Source organism: Pezoporus occidentalis, unplaced genomic scaffold (assembly GCF_034315485.1).
Source record: "Pezoporus occidentalis ecotype Australia unplaced genomic scaffold, CSIRO_AGI_Poc_V1 ctg35, whole genome shotgun sequence".
NCBI classification, from domain to species: domain Eukaryota; kingdom Metazoa; phylum Chordata; class Aves; order Psittaciformes; family Psittacidae; genus Pezoporus; species Pezoporus occidentalis.
Genome location: NW_026915483.1, coordinates 7,626,046 through 7,643,620, shown reverse-complemented (window position 1 = coordinate 7,643,620; position 17,575 = coordinate 7,626,046). Strand labels below are relative to the sequence as shown.

Sequence of the window (17,575 nt, the reverse complement as noted above, 5' to 3'; positions counted from 1 at the left end):
TGTGCTCCCTATAGTTGGGAAAATCATAACGAGATATGGCCCTACCATCACAAAACAAGCAGTCCATGGGTAAGTGCCTTGCTTTTTAACATTGTCACTACTTGAAGCTGCTTTAAAGAAATCTCCTAAAAAAGGATTGCGTCCCATTCACACCCACTGAAAAGCCTATCACATCTCAACGTTGTCCACATGAGAAACTGGGAGACGGCACCTGTGCCAAGGCTATGTTGCTGTTTCAGTGCTGCTGAGGACGAGGAGGTCTTGGGGACAAGAGGTAAGGGACCACCGTGGGGCAGAGCAGTTTTGGCTTGATGGTTGTCCCTCCAGAGGAAGTCTGTCCTGTGGATCTGCACAGAGGGCTTCCTCTGGTGCACCTCTAAATACCAGAACTGCAGTGGTTCTCAGCAGATATCATTAGGCTCATTTTCTTACCTAGTGCTTTAAGTGCAAAAATACGATCCTTTGAGCATATTAACAGGACATGCAGTTAAAAGTATAGTTGAGCTATAGCTTTAAAAATAATACTAATATTGACGAGATGGCACAGTGGTTGGATTTGGCTGGGTTAGAATATAGTATTATTCCAACACAGCTAACAGCATATCCCTCCAAATAAAACAAGTCTCATACACCACTGAGCATATTTTATTGAACACCACAGATGTTTACTGTGATAATTACGAAGCTATTCCACTGATACAATGCTGGTGTCCTTTATCCACAGAAAGTTTTGGTGAGGCTGAGCCCTGGTGGGACTGGTGACACTTTCTTGTCCCTTGCAGGCCCACCAACTCACACAAAAATGTGGCTAAGATGCAGACCTCTGTCCCAGCCCTGCTGCTCTGCCCAAGTTATGCTCAAGTCAGGATTACTGAAGTTATAATGGGCATAAACAAAATCAAAATAAACTCCTGCTATTGAAAGAGTTACTTCCACTTGATTTTCAAACTGTGGGTGCAGAATAACAGCCACATGTAGCATGAATCAAAGCAAGTTAAGTGCAGCTAAACTAGGTTAAATGTAGTGTAGTTGGTAATTTAAAAATCAGGAACTGCTAAAAACATGACTGCATTGTCATTAATGCTCTGTGAGCCTGCTAAAGGGACTGATTTTTTGTGTCAGTCTTCAATCAGTGTCTGTCTCAACCCTCAAATGCAGCCTACTGTTCAAAAAGAGCTTAGCATTCTGGTTTAATTGTGGCCAAAATACAAAGCAATACATTCAAAAACTGGGTGTATGCACAGTACTGAGCACTCACTGCCGTTCATAGTTTGAAAATGTTCCTGTGATTTAAGTGATAGAGTTGCCAAGCAGAGCTGGAGGTTTGCCTCTGAGAGAGAAGTTAGGTCCCACATAAAATTATGTAGCTTGAAGCTGTGATGGTAGCTCAAGGGTGAAATGGTGGGGTGACCTGCCTGGTCTTAATGAGGCACCCTGACCTGCACCAGGGGGATGGTTCCCTTGCTCCTGCCCTCCACAGTCTGTCATCCAGACTCAGTGCCCAAAGTTAGGCATGTCCCATCTTTGGTTTAAAAAAGGTAAACAGGAGCGTACTGGGGCTCCCGGGAATGTAAGGGAAGAGCAAAGAGAGAGGTGACAAGGGACTGTCACTAGGAAAGATAACAAAATTAGCGAGTAAACAAAGAGGCAAGTTAGAACATCAATATGCACAGTAATGAGTGACAATGAATAACCAGAGATCTGTTGCTTTAATGATGCTGTTGTAAAAATGATGGCCCTGAGCTATTTCAGACCACGTATCCCGAATTCTGGCTGATGCTTATCAGTTTATATGCAAGAAAATTTATAGCATGCAACCTAAATGAAACAGTCCTTTGGACAAGAAGAAATGGATTGCAGGTGCAAACAAGCATGAAATGAAAATCTACTAATGAGTTTCCATTAGCAACTAAATACATAATCGAATATTTTTTAGCCAACATAGAGCAATGAGAAAATCAATTTATTCCTCGTAAGTACTACTATATGGATTGATGCTCTAATACAGCTAAACTGGTTTTGTTAAGTGAAAGCTGAGCTTCAGGTTCAGTTAAAGCTTAGCTAATAGCAGCAGTAGAACATGGGTTTGCTTTTACTGAATAGGAATGGAATATATTTGCTTTGGAAACTCTAAATAACATAAGGTGAAATGAAGTACTAATTAACATGGAGTATTTCCATCTGAAATAAAGAGACTTTTCAGACTTTTCTGAAATATAGATATTTTAGAAAACAGACTAGCACTGGCACATCAGAATTTACTTATGAATATCCATTGTTCATCATCTGCTCTTGAAGCAATGGTATCCTCAGTTTCCCATCTAATTTTGCCTTAAACAACCTCTAACCTGGGTTTTGTTTGCATGGTGTTTTCAAACCTTATTCAACTACAGTAACTGTTTCTCCTTCACCTGAGGAGACCCCAGTTTCAAGGCTCTCAAAGCCATATACATAAACAAAATAGCTTTGAAAAGCTGTTTTGAAAGTGTTGGTGAGGATTCTGCAACAGAAGACACACCTAAGAGTTAAAGAGGTACCCCTTCAGCCCCATGCCGAAGAACAGCAGAACAGTGTGTTGATGCAGTTACTGCATGTGAATGAAATTTATACTGAGAAAAGGGCTAGTATGTACACTACAAACAATTTGTGTTTCTTCCAGGTCAGATTCTTCACCTTTACTTCCAGCGAGGTGTATGTCCCATGGACCTCATGGAGCTACTCCTGTAGAAAATACTGTTCCACAAAACAGAGCTCAGATGGGCATGATTTAGCCTCCACCATCCAGTGGCTTTAATTATGGAGAGGTAGGTGGGTTTATCGTTCATCTGTTTAGAAACACAGCCCTGCAAGCTAAATGCACTTTTCAGGGAAAATACTGAAATCAGGAGGAATTTTAAAAGGGATACACTTGAACATTTTAAAGCTCAGTAGTTTATGACTCAACATACGCATAACATTTACCAAAACAGAAGTCAACGGAAATAATAATAATAATAGGGAAGGAGAAAGCCAAGTACTTTTTAGCACCTTTTTTTCAAGGAGGAATTCATTGTGTTAGCTCAACTTTACTAAGTTTTTACAAAAATGATTGATATGATGGAGATCCTAGATCAGAAGTAGTTACCTGTTTGGGACAGATTTCAGTGGACATTATTTCTCAGTGGATCTTATACGTGGACGTTGGAGCTTATAATATGCTGAAAAACAAATGGACTTGCTTGGACACATAATACTTCTTGACAAGCTTTCAATAAATGTATGGCTGCATATAAATCTCCTATTTTAGCATGACAAACGTATCCTCTTCTAACAGAAACTTCAGCAAACTCTGAATGGAAATGTTCTGGCTGTTGTCAGTCAAAATGAAGAAAAGGTTGGAGCATAATTAAGCTAAACATTGCATTAAACGTCTCATGTTTGGTGACCAGCTCTTGCACACTGGTAACACCTTGCTCCACAAATGGCCACATTGAATTCAGTGGAGTGACAGCTTGTAGTCAGATAACACTTGGTAACTGATGGGATCCCTACTGGATTTGTGAATTTGTCAGACTGAAATGTAGTCCATTCACTACTCAAGTCAGCTTCTTCCAGTCTGGAAAGCACATAACTCAGCAAGAAAACTGTTTAGAGCAGGGGGTGATGAACACCGCGCTATGGAAACTGTGAAGGGGAATTGGGGCAGGTGCAGTGCAGTGAGCTAACTAGACATTTGGTAGGAATGTGGCAGTTTTTACAAGCCAGTTTCTGAAAAACACAATGTGGCATCTCTAGTGTGTTAGATAATTTCAGGTGAGGGTTTCTTCTGAAAGCAGAGCCTCTGGTTTAAGCACCTGTCAGATCTGTGGGCTGTGAGGCAGCAGGATACTGTAGAAGATACTGTAGAATTAAGTGCTATGTTTCCAGATCATACCACTGCCACACCATATGGCTTTATCAGAAAATGCTGGTGGTAGTGACAACGTGGGGTCTCACGGAGGGCTGCTGCCTGTGGCTATAGGTCTTCCATATTACCTTTATCCTATTACATGACCACTGCAGCCCCCCCTGCCCACATACAGATGCACAGAGTTGGATATAGAGATTATTCTGAAATCCATGGAGATCGCCATTCTCAGACTCACACTTGGGACATTTCCTACTGAATTACTGTAACTTACTGCAGAACAAAGACCTGGTAGAAGAGCATCAGGAAAGACATATGTTTCTTTATGGCCTTTACCAGTTATTACTGTAGCAATAACAGCTTTCAGGAAACTGGAGATGGCTCTATCAGAGGTGGTAATGGCACTTGTGAGCTGTTGATGCCCTCTACATTGTGCCGCTTCACCACATTTGGTGAAGGCATCTCCATTCTCTGAAAGCCAGCAGTGACTCAGTGATAGTAAAAAAATAAGATAGGATTTCAGGTGCTTTCTCTGGCATCCTGTGTTTGAAAGGGGATGTCCCTGTGCTGTACAGAGTGAGATGATTTGTTTACAAAGATGCAATATAAAACATACTTCAAAATCTCTTGTTTTCGTAAGAACCTGTTTATATCTGTGAACTTTAAAAGTGAGACATAAATTATTGGACACTGTCTGGTTATGGCTGAAATTTCTGAGGCTCTTTTGGCTCAATTTGTCTGGGAAAATGCCTGCAATTTGGACCCAGTCTAATGGCAGTTTCCCATTGACTCCAGTTGGCATTGTACCAAACCTTAGTGTTCTCTACAGCAGGCAAATGCAAGAATGAAGTATTTCTGTGACTCTCTCTAGAATCATGAATGCTGGTGTAACTTGGAGATACTCTTGAGGTCTCCCTGAGCATGCCTGCATGTGCATTTTCTGTGCAGGTAAGCAATGACAGGCAAGAGACCAGGAACACAAGAAAGGGAAAATAGTAGTTAGTTCCCAAGACAGTTTTGTCACAGCTTTAGAAATATCTAAGCAACCTGTCTAGCTCCACTCTGGAGAGCCAGATAAAGCATATCTTCCTTCCCATCTTCCTCTAGAACTCTAATTGAGAAACAAATAAAATTTGTGTAACCTTATATAGCCACTGCCATAACTCTGTGTATCTGATAGCATCCTTTATCTCTCACCAGCTGGAAGTACCGCATTTTCATAGCCCTGAATCACCAAATGCATTCATCAAACATGACAAATGCCTTCAGAACACTAAATCACACCACTCGATCTCAATGGGCTACATAATCATTGTCATAGCGATAATAAATATAGGAATATCTGTGTTCCAGACTCAAATAACTATGGCTTCTACCAGGGCTGAGAAACTGCAGGGGGAAAACTGAATCCTAAGTTAAGAGGTTTTCAGTGCTTCAAAAATTTGATAGAAACATGAATATTTTGTGATGTTTTCTGATTTTTATTTTTAGAAAAAAGTATTTTGTTATTCAGGTTATATCTTAGCAAGTATAAAAATTTAGAAGGGAAAAACTATTTACTGCTCTCCTGAGGCGTTGCCAGTTCTGTGGCCTTGCCCATGTACTGCTTCCTGATGCTCTGGTGTCCCAGATGACCCTCGCATGCCTGAGGGTGGCATTGTAAGGAGATGCCAGTATCTTTATGGCTTCTGCAGGGAGAAAAATGGAGCAGAGCATCCTTTTCCTTGCTCTGTTTGATGGCACCCTGCACCTGAAAGGCAGCAGCAGGAAGACACTGAAGTCATCGCAGGTCACACTTGGTATCACTTCAAAAAAGGAAAAGTTGGGCTATGGATGCATGAGCAAATTGCCTGAAGGATCCCATCTATCAACTGACCTGTGAGAACTACGTCTTTTCTGCAGTGAAAGCCAGGCAGTGCAAGGTAACTTCATAACCTTAATTAAATTGATGCTCATTCTCTTTCTTTGGAGTTGGTTTGGGAGCTAGCAAGATAGTATTACCTCAGATAACCTTATTTTATCCAAGAGCACACCCAAGCAGATTATAGGCCACTACACTGTAAACTGTTTTTACTTCCACAGAGCCAGTATTCCATGGTCAGAGCTAAACCAGATGTTTTAAAACTAGTTCAGTAGAAGATGCATGAATGTAAACATTTCCTCTTCAATGTTCATCACCCAAAGTCAATACCCCTGTGTTTGTATGTAGGATTGCAAGATGGAAACTTTGGTTTCAGTCCATACATGAATCTTCATTTTTTAAAAGTGCATTTTTATACATGTATGTGTGGACACAAAGACATTGTGTGTGCACAGTATCTCAAAAGCAAGTACAGCATTTGCTGCTGTGCAGTCCTACAGCATTTTCTTATATCTCTGCTTAGTGCTATTTACTGCATTTTTAAGTCAGGTCAAAAAGGAGACTTGTCTGGGAATTTTCACTGTGTTTTTGCCACCCAGTTGCCACTAAAGCTGAGCATGTGATTTTGCTGTAAAAAAGATGCTGATTTGTCAAGAATGCAAAACCTATGCTGACATCAGTGGGAGTTGGGTATCTGGAATGATTAAAGACCAAAGCCAATGATATGACTGCATGGTATTAGCCTGGGATTTGGGAAATGAGTACTCTTTGCTCTGCAATTAGATCTTCTTAATAAGAGGCAGTTTAAGGTGACCAAAAGCCCAGTCCTGCTGATCATCTGCACTGTGAACTTCTAAAATCATATCCCAGCAGCTCCCTAGTTTGCCCCTGCAAGTTGTGAAGAACACCCAGGTAAAGACAGCAGGTCTCCAGTCTGTCCTCACCTCCAGCCCTGTGTATCTGGTATGATGGGCCAGGCTGTCCACCGGCAGCAACAGCCTTGTCCTCTTCCAGGTCCTCATACTGTTGGTTCTCCTTCCATGGCTCCTCAGGCAAGCTGAGCTCCCAGGGAGACTTGTGCAAGAAGGGCTTTCTCAGGTACTGGGGTAAGAAGTAGCTGTTAAATTGCTATGGTTGTAAATAACTTCCACTGCTTTTCCCCCGCCCTCCTCCCCAGACATCATCTGATTTACTCCAGTGATAAGCCCACTGTTCTGTACATTTATTTCCAAGGAAATAAACATTTATTTCCTTGACAACCTAAGTTTTCCCTTAGAAAATGCCCAAACCTGGGATCTATTATGGCAATTGACAGATAAAAAAATTGGCTTGTGTGGACTCATGCTGTTTAGCATATATACCGAAACAGAGAGAAAATGGCATGTGTCACAAACCCGCAATGGCCTTATTATACTGCGAGAGCCACAGGGGATGTGTATGGTGACAAGGAACCCAGGTTCTTTGCAGCCCTTTGTCATATTTAGAGTGTTAACAGGGCTGAAATTAAAATATCTGAATTTTTTTTCCAGTGGTAAGAGCTCTCAACGTAGTGATTCTTGCTGACTAATTGCCCCCAAAACAATTTTTTAACCCACTGTTTGATACACATCTGCCTGTCAAGGTAAAGACAAGTGTCAGTTAAATCTGTTTATGTGAAGCTTATTTGAGGTGAAAAGCAGCCAGGAGCCCAGCAGGAGAGGATTTTCCCAGCTGAGAATTACAAAAGAACATCTTTGGTTTAGGGAAGTGTTCAGAGACTTCATGTGCAACAGCCCCTCACAGTACCACGATCAGCACAAAGTCTCAGCGCAGCTTAGTAAAAGGATGTCTGCTGGTTTCCTGAACATCACGGAGAAGGTTGCTCTATTTTCTGGCTTTAAAGCTGAGCTTTGCCTCCTTTCATTATGATTAGATGTTGAAGGCTTGGCGTTCTTTGGTTGTGCCTACAGAGCCACAGAACCTCCCCATAAGCAACAGCCTATGGCTGGAGCTTCAGGCACTCTGGTAGCGCAGGTAGGTTATAAATCACAGACATCCTCAGAGGCTCCTGTACCTTCAGAAAACAAGGGAGGACTGGTCCAACATGCTCCCCCCTCTTTCTTATTTGCTGGCAGTGGCTCAGGAGTAGAAGACATAGGCATAGACTGTATGTGTGCAGGGGCTGGTTCAGACCTGCTGAAATGCAATTACCTTTGTGGTGCTTCATCAGCGGTTTCCATATAAAGAGTATTTTGGAATGAGCAGAAAAATGCTTTGTGCAATGAAAAAAATATCAAAAAGGACTTGGGATGGTAGAATGTAAATAACTAAATGACCAAATCAGTGTTCTCTTCTTGAAAGAGATCCATTACACAGATGCTGTTGGATATATTGTCTTTTGAATGGCTCTGTCCTGTTCCTTCCTTGGCTGCCTGTATTTCCTGCTCTGCCATGACACTGCTAGGCTCCTGGCATTGCCCCACTTGATTTGTCCAAATAACGGTCTTTCAAAGAATAATAGCCCTTTTACTCAAGGTTGAGAAATGGCTGAATCAGTGAAAGCAGTGCTTGGAAGTTTTCCTGAGAGGTTACTGTCTTGAGTACTGGTCAGAACCTCATCTGGCTCAGCCTGTGAGAAATGCTGACACTGCAAACCCTGATGGTGAGATTTCAGGCTGTAGTCTTTCCTGTTAAAAAGCCTACAGATAACCTCCCTTGATACAGCTTGAAATATTAACCTGCGTTCCTTCTGATTTCCGCAAGTAAACCCCTTAACCTCTGGATGTAAAGGTGCTTTCCCTATCAGCAGCCATCCAACCAAGATGCAGTTTTCAAGTGAATTTGCCATTAATGTGATAGTGTATGTGAATGTCAGGTTTGTGTAATGCTGTTAAAAAGACTGCTTTCACTTAGATGGGCCCAGACCTTTAAATCTGTATTCTGGGTATGTGTGGTCTAGAATAGACATGGTGTAGTCCGTGTCAGGTGCTGCAAATGCAAACCTATATTACTGTTTTCATTAAAAGCAAATCTAGACCTTAACAAAGCAGCTGTATTTTTGGCACCTAACTTATTCTTTTAAAAAATATTTTTTTTTAATTGAATAATGCTCATAGTCATTGAATTTTGAGAAATGCTCACACTTAGTGCTTTGACTTTTTCATGGGAATGTGTCACTAAAAGGAAAAGATGTTACTTCAATACTGGCCAAAGTACAATTCAAACCCAGCCACTGTTGATGTGATACAGCTTTTCACATGAGTAAAACAGTCCACCTTGCAGGAGCTCCAGGAGCAGGTTTGTTCTTTTAGATTGAATTATTTTTGAATCATAAACATTGGTCAGCTACAGTAATTCGTCTGTTCTTTCTGTTGGTGCTAAAAAGAATCTGCTTTTTTTACCTCTATGAAGATGCACAATCAGAGCATTCACTGAACATCCAGTTTTGCTTGAAATTTTGTGCTTCACAATATATAAGAGTTTGAGAAATGCTGAGAAACAGGGCATTAAGTGTAGGACATTGCATCCATCCACACAAGAGAAACTAAGTCCACTTTGTCTTAGCCTAGCTGAATCATCCAGGTTGCCATAGACTTTGTGGCTGCCACAAGTGATGGCTGTAGGTGGGTGTGCCTGTCAACTAAACTACCAAAGGATTTGGTGGCTGGTGTGTGGTACAATGGATAAACCCTGCTTTTTCTGACATCAGTACTGGTGCCTGGCATTTGCAAAGCCCATCTCTCTAGAATGACCTTCACACAGTATATGGGAGCTTTTGATCTCTTTGTATGCTGCGAGATGTGGAACTGTGTGAGAACAAAATGTAGCGCAAATAAATGATGACATGAGAGGTACCAAGGTGCTGTGGGTTAAGGAGGCAGGATTTGGAGTAGGAGAAAAAAAATACCTAATTTTCCATCCAGCTCACCAGTCCCCTGTGTGCAGACTAATTTTAGAGATAATTGTTACATGATTTCCTGAATATAATCTATTGTTATCTGTGCCTTGCAAAATAAAGCCATGTCTAATTCTGGATAACCACAGAGGTGATTTCATAGTTACACTGAAATGAGGATAAGGACTTGTTAATGATCTTTAAAGATCACATCATTTAATTCTGTGCTCTTGGTAGTTAAACCAGACTAGTCACAAAGGGGTACGTGCTCCTTTTGTTGCAGGCAGCAGCCCCTGTTAATTCCAGTGGGAGAAAGGAAGATGCTTCTGATCACACATCTCACCTTGGTGTACCAAGTGTTTGAGACAAAGCATGGGATAATTTGCTATTTTTGTCTGCGTAACTCCTCTGCAACCTGGAGCAAAGAGTTTAAAGGCCAAGTCCTGCTGCTGCTGAGAGTGCTTCTGAAGTGCTAAGAGCCTCTGCCTCCCGACCAGCAAATGTGTGACTTGTTCTGAAGCAGGAGGAAATTACCAGCCAGAAAATGCTCCCTCTCCAGCAGGGCAGTTGGGAACAATGGGAGCTGCTGGGCACTCGATGGGCTGAAGGTTAAAGAAAAATGAAAACGAAAGCTATGAAAAAGTAACAACAGCTCAGGAGGTGATGCTGCATTTTTCCTGCTTTCCAGTGTTTTCCTGGCTTCAGGTGTGATTCTCTAGTGAAACTTTTGGGTTAACTTATAGAGGGAGAGACAACCTAAGGAGCAGAAAACAGAATCATGCTCATCTGTGGTTTCCAATGGAGAGAAGAAGGGAGCAATCAGTTCCCCTCTCTTCTCAAAAATAGGTCCCAGGAGCCCATCACATTGAAGTAACATGGTGAAGAGCTGAAGTCATCCAACAAAATAAAGTAAATTATTTTCAATTACTGGAAATGAGTAATGGGTGAAGAAAAACTTATGTTGTGAACAAAAACGAAAGAAAATGATCAGAAAAAGAACAACAAGTTGGAGAGACATTTGTGACTTTTGTTTTCCAGTTGGTGCTTTCATTTCACAGATAGCTAAAAAAAAAGCCATCTTGGAGGCTTTAGCAGATTGGTAAGCCTAACTGGGCTGGACAAAAGCTACTAAATCCCTTAAATGAGTTTCTCAAATGTTTAGTCAATGAAACTTCTTTTGTAGGGTGAGTCACCCCCAAAATATATTTTAATGCCTTTTTCCTTTAATTGCTTTGGCTATAAAGTGGAAAAAAAAGCTCATGGGTTTGTAGAGACCATCAAACCAGTCCCACCTGCACCAGTAGGTTAGAATTTACAACCAGCTTAACTAGCTCTGTGGTATTTGTATTCAATAAAAGGTAAAACTCTCTTATGAGCTGCTTCTTTTTTTAATTCTGCTTTTTTTTTTTTTAAGCCTATGAGGCACATAAAATGCAATTCACAGCAGAAGGATGGTAATTGGGAGAAAATGTAATGGATGGTCCACATTTCTCTTTGAAGTTCCCATTGATCAGTGTTGCTGAGACTATTTTTCTAATCCATAACTCAGAAACATGAAGGAACTGCCACTTTATGCTTTGGGTATATGTGCTTCACCTGCTAAGGAAGCAGATCTGGACTCCTGAGAAGCTTTTATTCAGCTTTTTCTTTTCAAGATGGTGAAAAATGGGCAAGAATCAGGCCCCCAGTTCTGGTGTTTTCTTGAATACAAATTTTCCTGACATTAACCAGAGCAGTAGTTGTTTGGTGATTTCTTTTTTATGTCTGAATTTTGTGTAAGACAACTACATCCAATATCTTCTAGTCAAAGAATGTGCTTTCAGCCAATTCAGAGTTAATTAGGAGATGTTACCCCACCTCCTCCCCAGTGGACAGGCAGCTTGTGTTGAAAAAACAAGCCTTTCACAAACAGGGAAAAGCCATCTGTCCAAAACATGCTTAGGAAAAAGGTTTTTTTTAATGCTTCCATTAGCTGAATTCACAGGTAATAGTTTTCATAGTGGAGCCAGTTAGTAGGATAAATTTTCATGTCCCTGACTGATACAGATGTGATGGCAAACCAGACGAAGTAGCTGTGGCAACAGCTGTTGGAAGGGTCAGGGAGTCACAGCCAGACACTTAACCAGCACTGGGACCACAGACAGAAATGTCTGTGGAATTGTGTACGTGCAGGAAAAATGTCTTGGTGTTGAAGGTGCTGTTTGCATTGAGAAAATAGTTTCTCTGCATGGTCAGGCACTGCCAGGTCTTGATCTCTTTGCATTTCATAATCTCAACTGAAAAGCCACCTTTCTTGGCAGAAGTTTCCAAAGAGAAAATACATAGGACTTTGAGGATCTCTCTGCTGGGGTCAAGTAAGTACCTCTATGGGGGAAACCTGGTCACGTAGAGGGCTGCTGGCTTGGAAAGAACTTCTGTTGTCTAGAAATTAAACTGGATCTATGACACAGAAGTTTTCATATTCTACTGCCCTTTCATTGGCTCAAACATGGAGCAAAATGGGCTCCCCATGCCTGCTGCCCAAGGGTGAAAACTAAAAGCCAGGAGGTACGTACTCAGGTTCCTGACTACATTTTAATAAGAGAGAGAGGGGAAAAATTATACTCCTCAGTGTGGAAATTGTGGTGATCTGGAATTCAGAGTAAGAGCAATTAATAAATAATGAGTAGAGTTGTAAAGAAAATACATTTTTCAAGGACTCTGGAAAACATACTTAGAGCTGCAGTCTGGAACCTGCAGACAGAGTAATTGCAAACATCATGTACCTGCTTACATGAATCAGAAGTTTATTAATTAGCTGTTTCTAAAATACCTTTTACAGCTGATGGGGTATTAATGAAGTGGCTTGTATTCCCACCCCAGCAGTTCTCTGTACAACAACCCTCCGTATGCAGGGGAGAGCAGTAGTGGGAGAGGGTGAGCTTGCCTGTGCAGAGCTGGGGGATGCTCCTGTTCTGAAGAACAAAATGGTGATTTCTTATGTGATGAGTTCTACCAAACTGTATTCATGTAGTAGGGTTTTTTTTAAGGCTCATGTTTGTAATGTGTTGCCCTGTTGCTACCTTGCTCCATACCCCTGCTTTTGCATTCTCTTTGTGCCAAGAGAAAGTGGTTCCCACTTGAGGACTGACTAATACTTCTTTGTAACAGCCTTTTGGGTGGTTTTGACATCTGTTTTTCTCCATAAATCTCCTCCTCTTCTCAGTTTAGGAATACTATTATATCCTTTGCCACAGTCAGACACTTCAGGACAACCTCTAGTCATTGTGGAAGTGCATAGTACAATCCAAATGGAAACAAAAACAATTAAATATATATTTGACAAACAGTATTTAGATGAGCCTAGATTTGTTAATGGTTCATTTCAACCTTTGAACTAAATTAAAAGTTGCTTTAATCTATTTTTAAAGAAATACCTATTTTTTGTTTGTAGATGCCGTGCTCCATCTTTAGATGGTTTTTCTTAATCTTAAATGTAGCACCCACTAGCTGTGTTTGTACAAAGCATGCATGCTTTTTATACCACCATAGATGAGGATTCACACAAACCTATCAGCGAATGCATGGCCTAAAAGGTAGATTTGACAAGCAATTACTTCCAGGTCTCTTTTGAAAGTTGACTCCTGTCTATTTAGTGATGATTGACATTAATTACGTGGTGCTGGCACATTCAGCACTGCTGCACTTACAGGACGGATTTTGGGACCTGCTTCTTCCAGTGCCCCTCCACAGCTTCACTCATGGTGGCTGAAAGGGACTGGAAAACCAAAACCTGACTTTGTTTGTGGCCCTCTGCTAACAACAGGCAATATAAATACTCAAGACACAGCATGGAAAAATAAGGGGAAAACTGAATGTAAAGAAAGCACATGTGGATCTTGTGGTCTGAAAAGAGAGACTGTATTTCTCTGAGCTTTCAGGTTGCCTTCACAGCTCCAAGCAAGATGACAACGGATGTCCTGTAAATATTTAAAGACAGAGTCTGACCCTCTCCCCTTGTGGTGCTACGCTGTGTAAAGGTAAAGACAGGCAGCGATCTTCCAATGTTTAAATATGTCAATTCTGAAAAGGTAGGCCACTCCTGTCATAGAGGCACCGGGGGGGTTTAATCAATATGTGACAGTCTAATGCCTGCGTTATAAAATCTGTGTGTTATTTCTGGGATGCTGCTTAACTTCATTAGTGGAAACTGGTCAGACACAAAGGTGGCAGGGTTTTCCCTGTTGGTGTCATCTGAGGCCAGTGTATTGCTAACATATGTTTGTTTGTATTCTCTAACATATATTTGTTGTCTTTTCTAACATATATTTGTCTTCTCTAACATGTATTTGTTTGTTTTCTCTCTTTTTTTTATTCTTTTGAAGCTTGCTACATGTGGCAAAGGTGTAAGTGCTATTCTGTCCAAGGTGGATAGTGACATTAAGCATTACTTTCAGGCTGGAATAATCCTGAATAATCGGTGAACTGAATAATCGGTAAGGTCTCTTTTACATGCTACTTTGCAAAAACAGGCAGGGAGCTTCTTATGTGTTTTCGCAGAGGATGGCATCACTTCCACCACAGTGGGCAGCAAGGCTGAAAATGCTCGGAGAAACTGCTACAGGCATTTCTTTATCATCTTCACAGTCTTGTGTTGCAGTACAGATGTGCAATGCTGACAATGAGCTTGCCTTTTCTTTTGCTCCCATCAGTGGGAAATCAAGTGCTTTTTGGTGTAATCCCAGTACAGTAGTCTGTATTTCCTGTGCAGGTGTGCAGCCTTTGAACAAAAAGCCTTTGACCTTGCATTCCACCTTTTCTGCCATCTCTCCTTGTGCTGGCCATGGACCCAGGCCTGCAGGAGAAGGAAGCCCTTTGCTTCTCTTGGGGGAGTGGGATTTCTACAGCTGCAAAGTTGTGTTTCCAAAGCGGCTTGTATGTACTTTATTGTATTCAATACATATTTATGTATTTTATTGTATTCAATCTGATTCTCAGTATGAATTTATTTAATGTCCGAGGATTCTTCACTCAAACCTGTCCACAGTAGGGGTTTGAGATAGGAAACAAACTGAGTGGCTGGCTGGAGGAATGGGATCTCCTGGCCAGTGCTGCTTTATATGTACTGTTATGTGTAAAAAGCTGTGTAAAAGCAACGGAAACTGAACAGAAGAGCTGCTTCTGTTTCTGTTGTGGGAATATCATGGAGCCAGGTTTCCCCAACAGTCACTGCTGGTAGAAAGACCGTGGGCTTGTTGTACACTTGCAAGGACATGGGCTGTGTGACACGGGGTGGGTTTGGTCCTTCTTGGCATTCCCAGCCCTCCTCTGCAAGCCTCAGACTGGGGAAGGGTAGAAGAGGGAGGTGGGACATGGGAAGACAGCGAGAGCCTGCAGCTGGTGGGCTAGCAAGTGTGTGCAAAAGTAGGAAGGGAAGTAAAAAGAACAGAAAAATGAGAGAAAAAAAAAAGACTGTAAAATATAGCACATGAAGAAGAGAAAGATATTGGCATATTCTTCACTCTTCAGGGTAGCTCAAGTGGATGTATATAATGGGTTTGTTTCCATTTGATATAATAAGCATTGGCATTTGAATACTGATTAAGGTTTAATGGTTTCAACCCCTTGCAGGTGGGATGAGGGTAGGGAGGTGCACCCCAGCAGGTGACCATCTGCACCCAGAAAGCCCAGGCAGAAAACTCCTATTATAAAATTCAGTCTGGGAGATGTACGTGTACTTGCAGCATAGCACGAGTATGTATTGATTAGGGCAACGATGTCATTTTGTTTTGTGCTGAACAATCCAGCATTTGGAATTGAGACCTGTCAGGAGCCAAATGACTTTGCAGAGCAAATTGAAAAGAACAGGGCTATAAATTGTAAGGGAATTCACTTCATGGTTAACACCCAGGCGTGCTGTGAAAAACAGGACTGTACACAAACTGCCCTGCCATGCAAGTCCCAGTCAATGTGCTGACAAAGTATCCTGCTGAACCCCAGTGTCTCGCTCAATATTTCTTAAAATAGCATCATTTAGGAGGCATGGGAAGGCATACATTTTCACCTTAAGTGATGCATGGATAGGAGGTTTTGTGGAATTACTAAGGAGTCTATAGATGAGCTTTGTAGCAGTCTTATTGCACTTCATATATATAGCTTAAGTGTATTGAAATGGCTGTAACTGAAAAAGGACCTACTTGATACGTACATCATTTCCCTTCTCCAGTATGTATGCTGAAAAGTCAGTACAATATTTTTTCCTAAGTATAAATCCAGGAATTGCCAAAAATCTAGGTCAGTACATACAGGAAACTAGTAACCCCCTCCAGCAAGTTCACCTTGCTGCGCTGGTCACAAACCCTGTGCCACAATCACTGGGTGTGCAGCATCTCCACATTCCATGGGCTCACGTGGATTTTCAGGAGCCCCATATCTCCTTGTGCACTTCAGTACCAACCACCAAACTCTTCCTGAAGGTCTTGCTCAGCTCCTCAGGCTGAGTCTTGGGCTGGATTATTGTCCCCTCCAACTCTCCGCATGTGTTCTCTGCAGTTGTCACCCAGCTCAGCTTCCAACCACCACCTGCCACTTTGCACTTAAGCGAAAGATGATGTTTGGAGAGATACTAAGGTTTCAAAAGGCAGTGGCCAAAGGGTTTTAACGGTTTTGCTGTTTACTCTTGGTCAGTTAGAAAAATCAGGAAAAATGAGCAGACACTCACAGAGAGATTTGATGAGCAAAAGGAACCATTTGGAATGGTACTGATATTGGTTGGGCTGATTGGTTGGGCTGATTATTTGGGCTGATGGTTGTTAAAAGCAGTTCTGAGCAAGGAGGAGAGTACATTGCAAATATAAAGCAAGGCTTTAGATACTGTTTTGTGAGTTCAGGCATTCAGCACAGCAGCCAGCTTTTACAGAATTCCTGCTTGACAGCAAGCCAAGCATCGATGAAGCAGCACCGCAGAGTCATTAAATTTACAATACTAATGGGAGTGAGAGCAGAAGAAGTTACACATTTTAATGGAGGAGACTTACAAATGCAGTAGATAGAATTTCAAGAATTATTTAGATCCCTGTAAAACCTTGTTATCCCAGTTTACACTTCCTTAAATTACAGATTATCTTTCCAGCCAGCATGATTGTGTCACATTTCAATCCAAGGGCAATTTGTCCTTTACATGGAGGGGACCCATGAGTGCTCTGAAGCCGTAATTCCCCCTTTCTGCCAGCCCCAGGAGGGAGCCAGCTTTGCTGGAGGGGGGTTCATGCTCCCCAGCTCCCCAGCACTCCCCAGCCTCCTGCCATGTGTACTGGGAATTTGAGGGAGGTCTGGGGGTGGGGGTGAAAACCACTAAATGTAAGGAGACATTTGGACTGGCACTTGCCAACTTTTCTGTTTTGTAAATTCTACAGGAATTTGAATTGCATGATATATTTTCACTTGCAAATGTTCCAGATTTGTTATTTTTCCATTTTCCACATTTTTTAAGCTTATGTCATTGCATAATGGTGTTTTTTTTTTACCTCTGTCCTTGTGGAGGAATAAGCAGATATGAGTATCTCAGGAATAATTCCCTTGCAGCAGCAGCCTATCCTTGCCTGAACACAAAATAATCCAAGAGATGTTAGTAGTTTTAATTTCCAGTTGTATAAGAGCTGATGCTTCTGGAAAGGTGTGATCTTTAAACCTGTAATAAACTCAGATGTCTCTCAACAGAGCTCTGTGGGAGATTCGTATTTGTTAGAGGAGCAAAATATTGGAGCTACCAGATTGGTCTGAAATACAGTACTTTGTGGAAGAGCAACTGGAGAAAAATAAGCAGATGTTAAAGTGAAAGGACTGCAATGCATTTCAGTCCTGGGCTGGTTTATGGTAAGAAAGGGCAGGAGAAGCAAATGGAGGGCTGGAAGGCAATATTAGACAACAGTAGGGATGTTTAGATAAACAATAAACAACCTGCTGAGCACAAGGA

General features: G+C 41.5%; 2 long non-coding RNA genes across 2 annotated transcripts; both read left to right on the top strand.

Annotated features, from left to right (window-relative positions):
• The first annotated feature begins 2,652 nt into the window (after positions 1-2,652).
• LOC134169662 (uncharacterized) lies at positions 2,653-3,865 on the top strand. The gene is made up of 2 exons (XR_009966983.1): positions 2,653-2,804; positions 3,314-3,865. It is a non-coding gene; the product is annotated as an uncharacterized LOC134169662 (long non-coding RNA).
• A 430-nt stretch (positions 3,866-4,295) lies between these two features.
• On the top strand, positions 4,296-12,935 carry LOC134169633 (uncharacterized). The gene is made up of 3 exons (XR_009966964.1): positions 4,296-6,845; positions 7,697-11,975; positions 12,832-12,935. It is a non-coding gene; the product is annotated as an uncharacterized LOC134169633 (long non-coding RNA).
• Positions 12,936-17,575: the final 4,640 nt, after the last annotated feature.